General features: G+C 42.3%; 1 protein-coding gene and 1 pseudogene across 1 annotated transcript in view; both read right to left on the reverse strand.

Annotated features, from left to right (window-relative positions):
* Positions 1 to 18,091, reverse strand: part of PREP (prolyl endopeptidase) — a 125,737-nt gene that overhangs the window by 21,173 nt on the left and 86,473 nt on the right. The window lies entirely within an intron of this gene.
* LOC116470379 (large ribosomal subunit protein uL29-like) lies at positions 3,978 to 4,348 on the reverse strand (annotated as a pseudogene).

Here is an 18,091-nt window from a genome sequence, read left to right on the forward strand (position 1 = left end):
AGCTGCCTAGGCTGGCCCACAGGTACTGACCAGAGACAGAGCAAGAGAAGAACTGATGGCTGCTGGCCCGGGCTGAGAAGAAAGCTGCCGGCAAAGGGGAGGTCCCCACTGGAGACCACCTGTCCTTGGTGCAGGGGTTAACACTGTTGCTACCTTGCGGGAGAACAAGGTGGCTCAACTGGTGGTGATTGCGCACGACATGGATCCTCCAGCAGGCTGTCTTCCCATCTGCCCTGTATCATGAGAGGGGGTTCCCTACTACATCATCAAAGGAACAGCCAGACTGGGACACCTAGTCCACAGGGAGACCTGCACCAGTGTTGCCTGCACACAGGTTAACCGGGAAGACAAAGGAGCCCTGGCTAAGCTGGTGGAAGCTACCAGGACCAGTTACAATAATGGGTATGCTAAGATCACTGTCACCGGGGCGGCAATGTCTGGGGTCATAAATCTGAGGCTTGCATTGCCAAATGGCAAAAGGCAGAGGTCAAAGAACTTGCCACTAAACTGGGTTAAATAAATACTGCTGAGTTTCTGTACTTAATAAAAATTCTTCAAAAAAATAAAAAAACGTAAACTCTTCATTGTGGAGACACACAGCAGCATAACAGTATTATTCCACATCCCAAACCAATAACATTAAGCACCACAAGGCTGTAAGGAACCACACCCTTCATGAAGCCCAGGCTGATTCTTGATAGAGGGCTGAGAAGGGTATTTTCTGAGCAGCCACAAGACTATGCCACCTGGTAAACAAAAGCTGGTGTCAGTTCTTTCTCAGCCCTGAGGATATAAGATAATAATAGTAAATTCCGGGACTTTAAAATGTTTCAGATATAAGGAGAGGTTGTCACTCCAGGCTCTCATCCAGCTAGCAGTCCTCTCTTATTTTACAAATGACAAAATAAGATTCAAGAAGATAAAGATACCTGCCAAGGGTTGGGTGCGGTGGCTCATGCCTGCAATCCCAGAACTTTGGGAGGCCAAGACTGGCAGATCACTTGAGGACAGGAGTTCAAAACCAGCCTGGCCATCATGGCAAAACCCCGTCTCTACTAAAAATACAAAACTTAGCCAGGCATGGTGGAGGACACCTGTAGTCCCAGCTATTCAGGAGGCTGAGGCACGAGAATCTCTTGAACCCAGGAGGCAGAAGTTGCAGTGAGCCGAGATTGCGTCATTACACTCCAGCCTGGGCAACAGAGCCAGACTCTGTCTTTAAAAGAAAAAAAAAAGATACCCGCCAAGGCAACACTGCCAGCTTATGGCAAATTACTACCAAGGTCTCCCAAGTCCCTGTTTCAGTGTTTTTTTTCCTACTATATCACAAAGTAATTAACTTCAAGTTATTACTTCCTTGTAAATATCTTTATTGGGTGCAATTATGCAAAATGTTGAAAGTGTTAGAGCCTTTGGCATAGATTTAACACATTCATTTCTTCTTCCCCAAGACAATGACCACCCATCTCTAGGGAATCCAGGGGACAAATATTCTGCCAGAGATGCTATCCCTTATTTGCTTTTCTGTTTTCACTACAGCCTCTGCCTCCTAGGTTCAAGTGATTCTCCTGCCTCAGCCTCCTGAGTAGCTGAGAATACAGGTGCGCGCTTTGGTATTTTTAGTAGAGATAGGGTTTCACTATGTTGGCCAGGATGGTCTTGATCTCTTGACTTTCAGTGATCTGCCCATCTCAACCTCCCAAAGTGCTGGGATTATAGGTGTGAGCCACCGCGCCCAGACTGTTTTTGTTATTTTCTTAAAAAGGAGACTCATTCAAGTATTTTAAAAGTGATATTCCAGATACAAGAGTGGCTGCTGTTACTATTTTAGCAAAATGAGTCAGCTTAGAAAGATGATCCTTCCCCACACAGTCATTAGTGTTACCATCTTGAAGACAGATTATTAAAACAATAAAAATCCCACTATATCTTGCCATGGCCATTCTACTAAAAAAATTCAATTTCAATAGTATTTTTTTAAGGCTTAACAGACACAATTCATTTCACAAATAAAAAAATGCTTGAGCAAATCATAAAGCTATCCCAACTTTTTAAGTAATCAATTAAATTTAAGGCAGCTTCTGATTTTGCACATTTAAAACCATATTCTAAGAATAACTATTTAACAGATAAGAACTCACAGATCCTTGAGCTGAATGCTTTACATTAAAAAAAAAAAAACTACTGAAGAAATGGTGTACATTTATATAAAGTACATAAGTCTAAAGTTTCAGAAATCCCATCTCCGTTGTCAAGCACAACTTTCCAGAGGCATCACCAATGGAAGCGTGTTTTAGCACAAGATGGCAATCACTAAATACACATCTAGCTGCCTTAACATGTAAATCTGATTTTAAAAAAAAAAGAATATCTTCCTTTAAAGAAAAAAGAGAAGTAAATATGACAAATCAATGGAACATTACTGTTCCTTCAAATGAATGACCTTAGTTGTGCAAAGATCAACTGTCTCTCTTGAAATTATTATTCTCCTTGAGATGCATACATTTAGTAATAAAATCAATTGTGTTAAGATGCGTGAATGTGTAATCAGTTAGGTTCCTGAAAACAACCTTCAGTAATGCATTTGATCCAGTTCAGATACTGAGCTATCTGCGGCAAATGCCAGGACTCCCATTATCGCCAGTCATGAGATGTGCTCATCTATGAAAGATGAAGGTAGGCTGCAAAGGGCAGCCCCTTCAGACAGAAGAATGTCTGGTGATAGCAACTCCTGCCTAATTTTAGAGCCTGACAGGTTTAAAGGAGAATGTTCATAAAAGGGTGTTGAGCTCCCCCTTTTTATCAGAGTTGACAGAGGCCACTTGTGTGGTCTGTGCTACGTGTGCCAAATCAATCTGACAAGGAGCAGAACTGCTCTGAGTCCACAGGCAGCACGCAGAGGAACAAGACATTCCATTACCAAAAGAACTGGACAGTAGGCGGGCAACCTCCGTGCTTCAGTTACTCCGTAACATGAGCATATGAAGAACTTCCTAGGACTTAGAGGGAGGCACTACATGTTTCTGTGCTGTACTAAAGTGAAAAATGCTAGCCTGGCATTAGAAGGTTGTCATCTTGTCTATGTTCCAGGCATTTAACTTTTGGGGAGTGGAGAGGAGTTTAAGAGTCATCTTTGGGCAGAAAATATAGAAGGAAAGTCTATTCCAGACTGCTTTAGTTAGTTTTTCCAAGGATGGCTGGGCATTTTGGTAACACTGGGGATTTAAAAGCTCCCTTAGGATACCTCAATAACAGCAAAGTTAGTCTATTTAAAATCTGTTTTAACTTTTAGTACACTTCTTGAGCACCAACAATGTGCTAAGTGCTATACTGATCATCTCTGCAGAAATTCACCAGCTCTCTAAGGCTCAGCCATCTGTTTTTTGGGATAATAAGCCTTTTCCCAGTCTCAAACTGTGAAGCCAAAAGCGAAATAGAAAGTGGAAGTTCTGAATACAAGGAAAGAAGGGCAGCGATGGAGGCACAGCTGGATCTCGTGCTATGGCACTTTGATGAGTTTATTTCGATTTTAGCGGTAACCTGGTGTTTTGAGGTAGAAAGACACACAGGGCTATGATGAATAAATCTGACTTGATTGTAGAACATCAAAGCCATCTTCAGTTCCACTGGTCTGATCTCTTTGTAGTTAATGAAGACACACAATCAGACATTTTCATTAAAAGTGAAGGAACCCTGCTACACGCGGAGGCCCAGAGAAAGCAGCTTCTGTTTTGGTACAGGCAGAAACTGCCCTGTAACATGGCTCACTGCAGTGGGATTTATGCTGCACATGGAAGGCATATGCTGTGTGTTTTGCTCCTGCATGAGAACCACATGATGAATCCACCATCAGAGGGTTATGAGTTCTGCAGTTTGCCTTCAATAAATATTTGTTGAATGAATACAGAATTGCATATTAAATACACACTTTTCTTTTGTTCTCTTCAGCCAGCTCTCTTTTATTGACAATGTGACGTTCAGGCCTTCACTGTGTACTTCTGCAGCAGGTACAGCCGCTCCTTCCGCGGCTGCTTCTTGGTCTTCAGGTTCTCCTCGTGCTTGCTGGGCCAGTGGCGCAGGCGCATGTTTTCTCAGGCCGCAGGTCCAAGGGCTTGTACTTCTTGCCCTTGTAGAATTTCCTGAGGTTTTCTTTGTGTGAGTCTAGTTAATTACGGTGAGGGCACGGGCAATGGAATTGTGGACGACACGGATCTTAGAGAGCTTGGAGACCGCGCCGCCTGTCAGTGGCGATGCACAGCTGGGACAGCTCCACCTTCAGGTCATCCAGCTGTTTGAGCAGCTTCTCCTTCTCCTTCCCGCGAAGGTCCCGAGACTTGATCTTAGCCATTGCTGCACAGGCCATTGCTGCACAGGCCCCCGCCGCCACCTGCTCCGAGGGCTAAATACTCTTTTTGATCCTCAAATACCTCTATACCAGCTTGCCTCAGGTCTGGAGCTCAAAGTCATTGTAGCTACCTCTCCCACACCATCTTATCCCTGCCTGCCTGCACAGGGGCCTTGGCTTCCAGGACTCCTGCTTCCAATCTGAGCACCTGTTACCAGATTAATCCATCTAAAACCTCCCTTTTAATCTAAGTCACTCTCCTATTCAAAACAGGCAATGCCTCTCCATTCTCTACAAAACGAAGTCCATGTATGTATGTATGTATGTATGTATGTATGTATGTATGTATGTAAAGCAATCCTCAGCCTCTTGACTCAGCCTCCTGGGTAGCTAGGACTTCAGGCATGCACCACCATATGCAGCTAATTTTTTATTTTTTGTAGAGACATGGGTCTCATTACGTTGCCCAGGATGGTCTCAACCTGCTAGCCTCAAGCAATCCTCCTGCCTGAGCCTCCCAAAGTGCTGGTGTGAACCACCAAGCCCAGCCAGAGTCCACGTTTTAGACCAGCAATTAGAGCTCTCCACTCTCTGCCTTCAACTTCTCTCAGTTCTTCCCAACTTCAACCAGCCTCTCTAGTGATATTGCTGTTTCACGCCTCCAGAGCCCCAATCCCAATGTTACATGCCTTTCTAGACCAAATCATGACCGAAAAAAAAAAATCTATTGGCGCTTAGAAGTTCACTTGTTTGACCTCCTCCTCCCTCCCCTATCCAATGCAGACACCCACAAAGCTACATCTCAGCAGGTTCATCCTTTGCTTAAATATTTCTAGTAACAAGAAAGAAACTTAAAACAGCACAAATGGCCATTCATTGCATGTTGCAGCCTCTCTGTTAGAAAGTTATTCCTTACCTGAAAACGTTAAAATAACCAAAACCAAAAGAAACAAAAGTTGGCCAAGGTTCTGGAGACAGAACCTAGTGACAGAACCTTGCAAGCTAATTATCAACTAAAGTTTCCATACATTTAAAAACAAATGTTAAAATACCTGCCAGTTAGTTTCTATATTTTTCACAACAGAGTTTTCTTTAGTTCATACTTTGGTCAAAATTCACATTATTTATTTTACTTGACTTGTTTAAAACACTTATTTAGTACTTAGCATTTATCAAGCAAGCACTGCTCTAAGGGCTTTAAAAATATTCTCTCTCATTTTAATCCAAATAGGAGGCCTATACAGTTGGCTCTCTATATCCACAGGATTCACATCTGCAGATTCAACCAATTGTGGATTGAAAAAATTTTTTTAAACCCAACAAAAAATAATAATACAACAATTAAAAATTTAAAGAACAGGATAGTATAACAACTATTTACACAGTGTTTACATTGTATTAGGTATTATACACAGTCTAGAGATAATTTAAAGTGTGTGGGAGGACAATCATAGGCTGTATGCAAATGCCGTGCCATTTTATATAACAAACTTGAACATCCTCAGATTTCGGTATCCACAGGGTGTCCTGGAACCAATCCCCTGTGGGATGTACTATGAATACCTCCACTTTTCAGCTGGGGTCATTCTGACCCAGATAAATTGTTAAGTAAGGAACCCAAGTCATACATCTCATAAATTATGGAGTCAGAATTTGAACCCAAGCTTTCTGGCTCCATACTGTATGCTCTTAGCCACTGTAAAAAGGAAACCAGCCAATCCCCTCCTCCTCCTCTGGGGACCCCTCCTGAACTCTCCATGGCACTGTATTGTGCTCCCATATGTCCCCGTTCTAGGCCTGTGCATCTATTTGCCTCTGTATCCAGCAAGGTACCCAGAAGACAGTAGGCGCTTAGAAAACATGCTAGATTAACACATAATGCCCAAACTGGACCCTATATTTCAATTAAATAATATCAGAAAAGGTAGTTTGAATGGTGTTTCATTAAAAAAAATTATACGAGCAGAGCAGCCTAGAGTCTTGCCTGAAAATCCTTGTAAGTTGAAAAATAATAAGATAAAATTAACTCTGGTTGAGGCACTTAAGAGATTACATAAACTTTTTGAGGTCACAAATTTCCAACTTATTACTAATGAAAAATATTTAACATCTGACATTTTATGTGTAGCTGTTAATCTATTAATTTAGCAATGCCAGGGCAGAGGAGCTTTACGGGTTCTTAAACTGTTTAGTTATGGTATAATTTGCTGCATGAGATTGCACCTGCATAATAAAAACCCAACAAGGATATGTGAAATCCATTTCAAATGCTCATTAACTCAAAACTACAGCAGACCACTTACTTGTTTTATTGTGTTAAGTAGAAAAATAAAATTAATAACCAAAATGCTGAAAAGACGAACTCTGGTCAGAATGTTCATTAATAGAACAAAAGAGAACTGTGCAGCCTTGAAAATTTGTGGCTGGTAACTACTCACGCCTTAAAAGGGTGAACTATTAAAGAGAGGCAGATGTTAGCGGGGAAAAAGTAGAGCAGTGTTTGTGCAACCAAGCAGTTCATGGCAGTGTGGGGGATTAAATGGGACTGTATGAAGCTGAGTGTGGCCCCGAATTGAGGACAGCATCAACAGAAGTCCTAGAATCAGGAAGCTGGCATAACTGTTCAATACCATTTTTTTGTTTTGCAAATAAGTGGTCAATTAGAAGAGACTGAACTAGAGGCGTAGAGGCGGCATCATAAATAGCTACTGGGAAGTAACTCACTAGCTGGGTGGGGAAAAATGGGGCGGGGGGGGAGAAATGAAGGCAAATCACAAAGTTCAGAAATCCAGCTGTGAAGGTAGAAGAACAAATTATTTTTGATTTATATTCTGAACTTGGCTGTGTGAAATGTTTTATATTTGTGCAGTGGAATAACAGTAGCAGAAATCTTATCAGTCAAATCATATATCTTTCATGACGGCCCAGACATGCCTCCCACAACTCTAGCCCCAGCATTATCATCATAGACAGATTTTTGCATATTCCTTTGTTTCTAAACACAGAAATATACTTTTAATATTATGGATATACCCTTTTCTTACTTTTTTTTTTTTTTTTGGGGACAGGTTCTCAGTCTGTCACCCAGGCTGGAGTACAGTGGTACAATCATAGCTCACTTGCAGCCTCAAACTCCTGGACTCAAGGGATCCTTGTGCCTCCTTCTCCTGAGTAGCTGAGGCTACAGGTATGTGCCGCCATGCCTGGCTAATTTTAAAATTTTTTGTAGAGGTGGGGTCTCACCTATGTGTCCCAGGCTAGCCTCAAACTCCTGGGCTCAAGTGATCCTCCTGCCTCGGCCTCCCAATGTGCTCAGATTATAGGCATGAGCCACCTTGCCCAGCCCTATATATACCTTTTTATTATCACCAGTAATCAAGAAAATGAAAGCTGAAGATGACTAACTGAATCATGTTTATGAAAGATCTAGAAAAGAACATGGTATACTTTACTGATGATAGATGGCATTCAGGATGGTGGATGGGGAATACTGACGATTATGAAGCATTGGGGTGCATACAGAAAGGCTGGCAACAAAGTCTGTATGTGGAGTGCAAGAACTTTCATTTAGTGCATTTCCAGTAATATTTCTACTATCTGGTGATTACCACACATGTCCTGGGCTGTAAGGAAACCCTTCATTCATGAGAAGCAGTTAGGCTTCCTGACCCCTCACATGGTCAATCCACTGCTACCTGACACAGACTGGCTCCTCTCATAGTCAAATGCTCACAGCCAATCCCAGCACTGCCCAGTCTCTATCCTCTGTGACTTCTCTGCAATACCACACCGTCCTCCTTGAAACTCTTCTCCTCTGGCTTCTGTGACGCCAGCTTTTGTGGCTCCTCCTCCTCCTGTGTCCCTGAAATGTGAGACTGTGGTCCTCTTCTCTCACCATACACACTGTTGGAGTTTTCGGCTGTGCCCATGGGTTCCTCCACCACCACCACCCCCCGCCCCTGCCCCGCCCCCACCACACCCTTCACAACTTTCCCTGGAACCTGACTCTAATTCTCTAAGCACCTGCTAGGTAGATGGCGTGATACGAATCCTACACAGACCCTTAAGGGTCTGGATCTGTCTCCCTTTCCAGGCTCACGTGCTATGGGGCTCCAACCAAGCTACTTGCTTATCTGCAGCACTGTGAACACACCTTTGCTTTCGTACAAGCTATTCATTTCCACTGGACGGGTGCCTTCTAACTCTAGGTTGCTGCATGCTTACAAACGTTTGGAAAGCTTTTAGACAAGCTGACCAATAAAAAAAGCAATTCTACTAACCTGTAAATTCAGCTGACCTAGTCCTTATTGTGTTTTATGAGACTCTGGGATCATTACTTTGGATTTATTTTCTTCAGACTCTGGATGCTTACAGCTTCATCCTTTTAGTGGCTTTGGCTTTTCTAATATCATGTTTTTAAAAGCAGCTTGTTTCTTGCATTCAACTTCCTTTCCCTTCTTCACTCCTCAGTATTTGTATGAATTTGTATGTATGTTTTGTTTTCTTCATTATTTGTTTCTTGTGCTCTTTCCATCTGCCCAAACCTCCTTTCCAGGAGGCCTTGTTTCCAAGAGGAGCCTTAGATGCTTCTCCTTCTCCAGGTTCCCACAGAACCTGTGAGCAGCTTATTAATATGGTTTTCCCTCCACTGAATTGCTTGAAATGCTTGATTGCATCTCCATTTTCCCTAGTAAACTCTATCCTGCCTTATATTCCCAAAAATAATTATTTCACAGATATTTATTAAGCATACCACCAATGCACAGTGCTTAATGAATATCTGTGAAATAATTATTTTTATTTGCTTAAGCAATGTTTTCACTCAGTAATTCTTTTCTTTTGAGATGGAGTCTTGCTCTATTGCCCAGGCTGGGGAGCAGTGGCGAGATCTCGGCTTACCGCAACCTCTACCTCCCGGGTTCAAGCAATTCTCCTGCCTCAGTCTCCTGAGTAGCTGGGATTACAGGCACCCGCCACCACGCCTGGCTAATTTTTGTATTCTTAGTAGAGACAAGAGTTTTTCCACATTGACCAGGCTGGTCTTGAACTCCTGATCTCAGGTGATCTGCCCGCCTCAGCCTCCCAAAGTGATGAGATTACAGGTGTGAGCCACTGCGCCTGGCCACACTCAGTCATTCTTAGACGCTTACTGTGATTTCTCAATTGAAAATTCCTTTTTATTTAGATTAGGATTAGTCAGTACAACCATCACCGTCTTTAGCATCCTTTGGTTTATTTATGGGGCACGGTGACTTCTGGGGCCTCGCTTAGACTAATGCAGCATTCAAGACATTACAAGAAACACAATGAAGAAAACATGCACATAAACCAACACAAATACTGAGAAGTGAAAAAGGAAAAGGAAATTGAATGCATGAAAGAAGCTATTTTTTAAAAAGATGATGTTAAAAAAGCCAAAAGCCACTAAAAGAATAAAGATTTGACCGTCCAGAGGCTGAAAAAAAAAAATAAATACAAAGTAATGATCCTAGATTCTCATAAAACACAATACGGAATGGGTCAACTGAATTTACATGTCAGTAGAATTGCTTTTTTACTGGTCAACTTGTCTAAAAGATTTCCAAACATTTGTACACATGCAACAATCTAGAGTTGGAGGGCTCCAGTACAATAAAAGCATGCTAGGAAAATAGAAAAATTTACTTTGATGCTCTATAAGGGAGGCATAATATAATTTTCTGTTTTGCTTATAAACTATGGCCTAAAATAACTCTTAAAGGCTAGATCACACAAAAAATTTCACAGAAGTAAAACTCGTAGTAAAACATTCATTTTTCTGGCAATATCTGTCCATTTCTAGTGGACAAATTACCCTACCAGAGGAGAAGAAGATGGTCCAACATAGAAATATTTAAAAAAAAAAAGAAATGTTTCACTTTTATAGGTTTCTGGCAACAACTAGATCATTTCAGACTCCATCTATCACAACCACTTTCAATCGTCAAGTACTTAAACGTATCTACTCTGTGTTCTGGACTCTGGGGACACAGCAGTGGGGAAAACCACATTCTAAAGGGGAGACAGACAAACACATGAATGAAAATCTAATGTCAGCTGGTGATGAGTACAATGGAGATACGGGTAGGTGAGTGGGGAAGGGCTGCTATAGTACACAGGATGGAGAGGGAAGGAGTCTCTGATCCATGCAGAGTAAGTGATTCTGTATAGTACAGAGGATGGAGGGCCAGGAGTGGGGGCAGTCCAGGCAGAGGGGAGGGGTGGAGTGGGTGAGTACATGCATGTATGCCAAGCAAAGCAAGGAGGCCAGAGAGGCTGCAGCAGGGGGGTGAGGGAAAGTGGCAGGAGATGAGTGAGGGAGAGGCAGAGGCCAGGCTGGTGGGGTCTCATGGGCATTGCTCAAGGCTGGTCAAACTGGCAGACAAACATGATCGTGAAGGCTAGGCTATTTATTAAGAAGCCACTTTATCCTATGAAAAAATGGCAAAGAGTCCCTACTCTTTTAGTTTTGATCTCAGAATTGACTGCCCTGCCTGCTAACACTGACCTCAGCCAGCATTCTTGATTTATATCAAGAATGATATAAATCATTCCCCAAACTGACACCAACACAAACTCTCAATATTGTGGGTGTAATGTGTTTATGTCATCTCAACTCACTGCAAACTCTGCCACCCGGGTTCAAGGAATTCTCCTGTCTCAGCCTCCTGAGTAGCTGGGACTACAGGCGTGTGCCACCACACCTGGCTAACTTTTGTAGTTTTAGTAGAGACGGGGTTTCACCACGTTGGCCAGGCTGGAAAACTATCTTTTTAATTTTTTTAATTTTTAGTCGAAACTCAAGATAAAATAAGTAAGCAGATGGAGAATTCAGGGCCTGAGGGGTCTCACAGAAGGAGAGCAAGGAGCTGGTGACTGGATTCCCTGCACTGACGCCCCCAGGCACTCTTGCACACTCATTCCCTCCTGGCAGAAGGGAGAAAATGCTCCTTCTCCTGTGAAGGCCAATCCTTCCTCTTACAGCTGTGGCTCTCTTCCCCTTCTCAAAGAACTTGTTTCTGAGTGATTCTCTCCCTCTAGAACCAACCCATCAATGCACCAAGGCAATCCAGTTTCTCTCACTTAACATGCCATTGAACTCATATGCCCCATGCAACTTTTCATTGTCTGGGGCCCATTTTCTTCCCCTCTCCTGCCTTCTCCCGGGTCCTGAACTTAATGACACAAAAGCTATGGAAAGCCTTGCTGGTAAAGTTTTATGTAATTAAAATTGATTTTTTAATAGGTTTTCTTAGCACAGCTGTACAAGTTATTCTACAGGAAGAAAACATCAAATTTGAAAAGTAATCGGAAGAGAGAGAGTGGGAAGAAGATGTAAACCACAGCTGTTAAAAGTCAGAGATGCGTGATTAACGTACCAGGGATTGTATTTTTCTTAAAAAATTTAAATATTTTTAGTAAGCTTTTCACATCATACCATTAATACAGGATTATTTTAACTAGCAAAAAATGCAATACAAAAATGTGTAAAAGCATAGCTAATTCTCCCCATCTTTAATCACACCCATCCATAAAGAAACCAGTGATAAGAGCATCTACCTTCTCCTCTCATCTTTCCTGATACGCCCTGTTCAGCCCTCGTCAGCCCTACTACTCACTGAAAGTGCTCTTATCAATATCACCAATAATCCACCTTGTCAAATCCAATAACTCCTCTTCCTTCCTCATTTGCCCAACCATCAGCACTGGGTGTTGCCTGCCACTCCCTCCTTTTAATCCCTTTTCCTGGACTTCCTGCTCTGCTTGGTGAAGTCTCTGTTGGTTCAGCTCTCACCTCCCCGGCTGCTTCTTCTCAGGCTCCTTTCCTGGCTCTTCCTCTTTCAACTGACCCCCCAGATGTGAGGCTGCCCCAGGCATAGTCCTGAGCCTTCTCCACTCTTCATATGCTCTGCATGTGACTTTGCCCTTGTCCCTGGATTTAAGTAACATATTTATGCTGAAGATTCCCACTTAAAACTCTAACTCAGATCTCTCCTTTGAACACGAGACTCAAATATCTAACTCCCTATTTGACACTGCTACTTGGATGATATTTAACATGTACCAAAAACTTAACACGTCCAAAATATTTATCCTCCTAATCTCATCCTACACAACTCACTGCCAACTCACTGATAAATGGTACCAGTTTCTCAGATTCTAAATCTCAGTCATTCTTCATGCTTCCTTTTTTCTCAGCCTTCCAACATGCAATCCCTTAGTGTGTCTTCGCAATTCTACCTTCCAGGTATATTCCAAACTCACCAGCCCGCCTTGTCCACAGTCCCCAGTCTAGCCTGAGCCACCTTATCTCTTATCTGGTCTACCGCTACCAATGTCCATCTGCTCTCTCTGCTTCCTTATCAGCCCCTCTAATCTGTTCTCCACAAAATGGAAAATGATTTTCTTACATCAAAACCATGTTACTCTCCAGTATAAAACTGCAGTGACTCCCATCACACTTGGAATGAATCTGACATTCCCTAACACGGCCATGAGGCTCTCTGCCTTCCCCCTGCCCTTAATCCACTCCTCCCTTACTCACTGGGCTTCTCTTAGGTCCTCTCTGAGACCAAGTGCTTTGTTCTCAGGGCCTTTGCTTTAACATTCTGGGCTGCCTGTCCCCCATTTTCACTTGGTTAGTTCCCTCTGAGCCTTTAGGTTTCAAGTGAAAACTCAGGGGAGCTTCCCGTGACCACTCCAACTGCACAGGGCCCTCTGTCATTCTCGGCTGCAGTCTGTTTATTTCATGCACAGCTCTTCTCCCAACTTGCAATGCTGACATTTATTTTCTGTTCACTTGTTTTTGCCTGTATTTCTCATAAGGGCAAAGACAACCTCTCTTCACATCGCTGCTACGTTCCCAGTGTTCAGCACAAGGCTTGGCACATGGCAAATTCTTAATAAAAACAAACTGACGGGATGAATGAAAGGGGTTCTTCCTCATCCCACCTCCACTCATCAATGCTGATAGAGAATTTCTGATGAAGGCAAGGAAAGGCAGCCATACATAGACATAAATGAATTGTAAATCCAAACAGGTGAGCTTTAGGAATCCCAGAACACTCCTTCGTTGCTCTTATTTCTAAGGATTCTGAGCAATGGTGTCAAAGCATTTCCAAACACAATCAAATCTGCAGATTCTTAAACAACATGCCATCCACAGTTCAGATTATACTCTTTCTAAGTCTCTTCCAAATACTTAAATTAGCTACATACATATTAAATTCTGAAGTTGAATTAGATATATCCTAGGCAAAACAGAAAACTTGAGGCTCCAGATGTAGGTAGCACATATATAATGATTTTTTACTTGCAGGCTAAATGATTTTCTATTTGAAATCCAATTTCACAATCACACTCTACCTGAACTGAGATCAAAAAAGCATGTTGTTTAAAGACATACTTGTATGCATATATTAATGTTTACAGCTACTTCTATACAGGCATATGTACACAAATGTACACACATAGAGGCTAGGAGGAAACAAGGAGTCATCTGTTACTTGATTCAGAACTAACTGGTAGATGCTCTTAAAGACAGAATTAAAATGGGCTGCATTTGTCAATTCAGCCTGAGAAGACGATTTAAATTTTTCTTTTGAGACATGAACCAACATAAATGATGAAGCTTTCTCTAGTGTCTTAACAAAGCCACAGTGTTTTATATCAATTTCTACACGAAGACCCAGAACTAACTACCTCAGACTACTCAACTGTTTAATTGTGACAGCCTGGTCAGAGAAGCCAGCACCACTTCTCAGGGCAATTCAACTTTGAAGCAATGAGTTTATGTACCAAGAACATGGGCACACATCCATGCTGTATTTTCAACTAACAGCTGAATGTCTTCTTTCCCCGTCTTCTGCTTTACACTGAGCTCCCAGGGGCAGGAGCAAGAAGACAAGCTTCTACAGGCCAGTTGGCATTTGGATGAATATTGAAAGATGTGTGGAATTTCAGAAAATAGTAAAGAAAAATGAGCAGAACCAGGATGGGTCATGGAGAAACGAGGCAGAGGTGAGTCTGAGTATGGTGGTCCAGGGCTATAGGGCGGCACTGGGGCACGGCTGGATGAAGGACATTGAAAGTTGTGTGGAGGAGCATGTACCCAACACAGACAATGACAAGGAACTTGCATGTGTTTCTATGAGGTACCCTCACAATGCCTTCCACTTCATAATATTTTACTACTATTTTTATAACTATGACAATACTTCTCTCTATATCTTACATTGAGTCAGCACAGAGGGTGAACAGAGAATAATCCAGTCTGCCTCCCTAAACCCAGGTCAAGGTACACTTAATCCAAATCAAAAGACTACACTTGTGGAGATGGAAATTTTTTCCTCCCTCCTTCACAGACCAATGACAGTAATGCCAGTAATGGTTTTTCCTTCAGGGAGATAATGGAATATCCCCAGCACTGGGTCTATTTTTACTCACCCATCGACCATCAGTGTAACTCCAGGCAAAGCAAGTGGAGGGGAGGGGAGGGAATAAATCTGTGTAGCAGGTGGACAGCCCACACGAAGCTTCTGTTGTCTCTCCTCTCCTTTTGTTCTAAAACAGTACGGCAGAAAGCCAAAAACAGTTGAGTTACTGGCAAACTAAAATGTTGCCCCGGGGGTTTAAGAAAAGCAGGAAAAGATTACCCCCAACTCTTTTCTGCCAAGCCTTCCCTAGGCAGAGCAAATCTAAACAATGATCACACTTGTGTTTCTAGATGGCCTGCTAATCCTGCTAATTGTCTACCATCACCTATTTAGGGAGGCAGAAATAGGGTGACAGACACTGGGACAGATGTAACCCTGCAGGTAGAAAAATCACCTGCTTTGAGTACAGAAGTGGCCATCCAGACTCACTGCACAAGGGGCAGAGGTCTTGGGCTACAGTTTCCAAAACAGATCTGTGAATATTCTTCTGAATTTGAGTTAGAAGGTGGCTGGTGCCAGTGTTGGCATGAATGCCAATCCCTGAATACGATCCTGAGAGAAGTCAACCAGAGATAAGATGACAAAAACAAAAGAGTAAATAAAGTTTTATTTTATTTCTGAATATATTTCAAGTGGGGGTTCAAGCTGCCACATGGTGACCAACATTAAGACTTAAATAAAAATTTAAGTGTGTGTCTATACAGGCACACCTCATAGATACTGTAGCTCAGGTCCAGGCCACTATAATAGAGCAAGTATCACAAAAGAAGAAAGTCACACCCACTTCTGGTTTCCCAGTACATATAAAAGCTGTTTACACTAGTGTACAAAGCAATAGCATTATGTCTTAAAAAAAAGTACCTACCTTAATTTAAAAACACTTTATTGCTATAAAATGCTAATGATCATCTGGGTCTTCAGTGAGTTGTAATCTTTTTTCTGGTGGAGGGGCATCTTGCCTCAATGTTGATGACTACTGATGATTGGGATGGTGGTTGCTGAAGGATGGGGTTGCTGTGGCAATTTCTTAAAACAGCAATGAAGGTGAAACCCCATCTCTACTAAAAATACAAAAAATTAGCCGGGCGAGGTGGCAGGCGCCTGTAGTCCCAGCTACGCGGGAGGCTGAGGCAGGAGAATGGCATGAACCCCGGGGGGCGGAGCCTGCAGTGAGCCGAGATTGCACCACTGCACTCCAGCCTGGAGGAAAGAGCGAGACTCCTTCTCAAAACAAAACAAAACAAAACAAAACAAAACAACAACAACAAAAAAACAAGGAAGTTTGCCACACTGGTTGACTCTTCCTTTCATGAAAGACTTCTGTAACATGCAATGCTGTTTGATAGCATTTTGCCCACAGTAGAATTTCTTTCAAAACTGGTGTCAAGCCTCTCAAGCCCTGCCACTGATTTATCAACGAAGTTTATGCAATATTCTAAATTCTTTGTTGTCATTTCAACAATGTTCACAGCATCTCCAGCAGGAATAGATTCCATCTCAAGAAACCAATTTCTTTGCTAATTCATAAGAAGGCAACTCCTCATCCATTCAAGTTTGATCATTAGATTGCAGCAATTCAGTCACATCTTCAGACTCGACTTCTAATTCTAGATCTCTTGCTATTTCCACATCTGCAGTGACTTCCCCCATTGAGGTCCTGAATCCCTCAAAGTCATTCCTGAAGGGTGGAATCAACTTCTTCCAAACTCGTGTTAATGTTGATATTTTGACCTCCTCCTATGAATCATAAATGTTCCTCATGGCATCTAGAATGGTGAATCCTTTCCAGAAGGGTTTCAATTTACTCTGCCCAGATCCATCCATTTGTAAGGCAACTACAGCCTTACAAATGTAGTCAAAATTACTCCTTCATCCATGGGCTGCAGAATGGATATTGTGTTAGCAGGCATAAACACAACATTAATCTCTTTGTACAGCTCCATCAGAGCTCTTGGGTGACTAGGTGCATTGTCAATGAGCAGTAATATTCGGAAAGGAATTGTTCTAAGCAGTAGGTCTCAACAGTGTGCTTAACAGATTCAGTAAACCACTGTAAACAGATGTGCTATCATCCAGTCCATTTCTAGAGCCCAGGCAGAGTGAATTTGGCACAATTCTTTTTTTGTTTGTTTTTTTCTTTTCTGTTCAAGAGACAAAGTCTTGCTCTGTCGCCCAGGCTGGAGTGCAGTGGTGCAATCATGGCTTACTGCAGCCTTGAACCCCCGAGCTCAAGTGATGCTCCTGTCTCAGCCTCTTGAGAAGCTAGGACTACAGGCACATGCCACCATGCCTGGCTAATTTTTAAATTTTTTGTAAATAAATTTTGTATGGGATCACACCACATTGCCAGGCTCATCTTGAGCTCCTGGCCGGAGAGTTCCTACTGCCTTGGTCTCCTAAAGCATTGGGATGACAGGCATGAGTCACTGTCCCCAGCTAATTTAGCACAATTCTTAAGGGCCCTTGGATTTTAAGAATGGTAAATGTGCACTAGCTTCAACTTAAAATCACGAGCTGCATTAGCCCCTAATAGAATCAACTCGTCCTTTGAAACTCTGAAGCCAGGCAGACTTCTCTTTAGCTATGAAAGTCCTAGATGGCATCTTCTTCCAACAGAAGGCTGTTCTGCCTATATTGCCAATGTTTTAGTGCAGCCACCTTCATCAATTATTTTAGCTAGATCTTCAGGATAACTTGCTGCAGCTTCTACATCAGCACTTGCTGCTACACCTTGAACTTTCATGTTATGCAGATGGCTTCTTTCCTTAAACTTCATGAACCAACCTCTGCTAGCTCCCTAATGTTCTGCAGCTTTCTTATGTCTTTTAGTCTTCACAGAACTGAAGAAAGTTAGAGCTTTGCTATGGATTAGGCCTTGGCTTAAGGGAAGGTTGCAGCTGGTTTCATCTTTTATCCAGACCACTCAAACTTTCTCCATATCAGCAATAAGGCTGTTTTGCTTTCTTACCATTCATGCATTCACTGGCATAGCACTTTTTATTTATTTCAAGAACTTTTCCTTTGCATTCACAAGTTGGCTAACTGTTTGGTGCAAGAGGCACCTATAGCTTTTGGCCTATTTTGGCTTTTGACATACCTTCCTCACTAAGCACAATAATTTCTAGCTTTTGATTTAAAGTGAGAGATGTGTGTGTTTTCCTTGCATTTGAACATTTGGAGGCCACTGTAGGGTTATTATTTGGCTTAATTTTAACATTGTTATGTCTCAGGGAATAGGGAGGTCTGATGAGAGGGAGAGAGATGAGGGTACAGCTGACAGATGGAGCAGTCA

Source organism: Hylobates moloch, unplaced genomic scaffold, assembly GCF_009828535.3.
Source record: "Hylobates moloch isolate HMO894 unplaced genomic scaffold, HMol_V3 SCAFFOLD_2, whole genome shotgun sequence".
NCBI classification, from domain to species: domain Eukaryota; kingdom Metazoa; phylum Chordata; class Mammalia; order Primates; family Hylobatidae; genus Hylobates; species Hylobates moloch.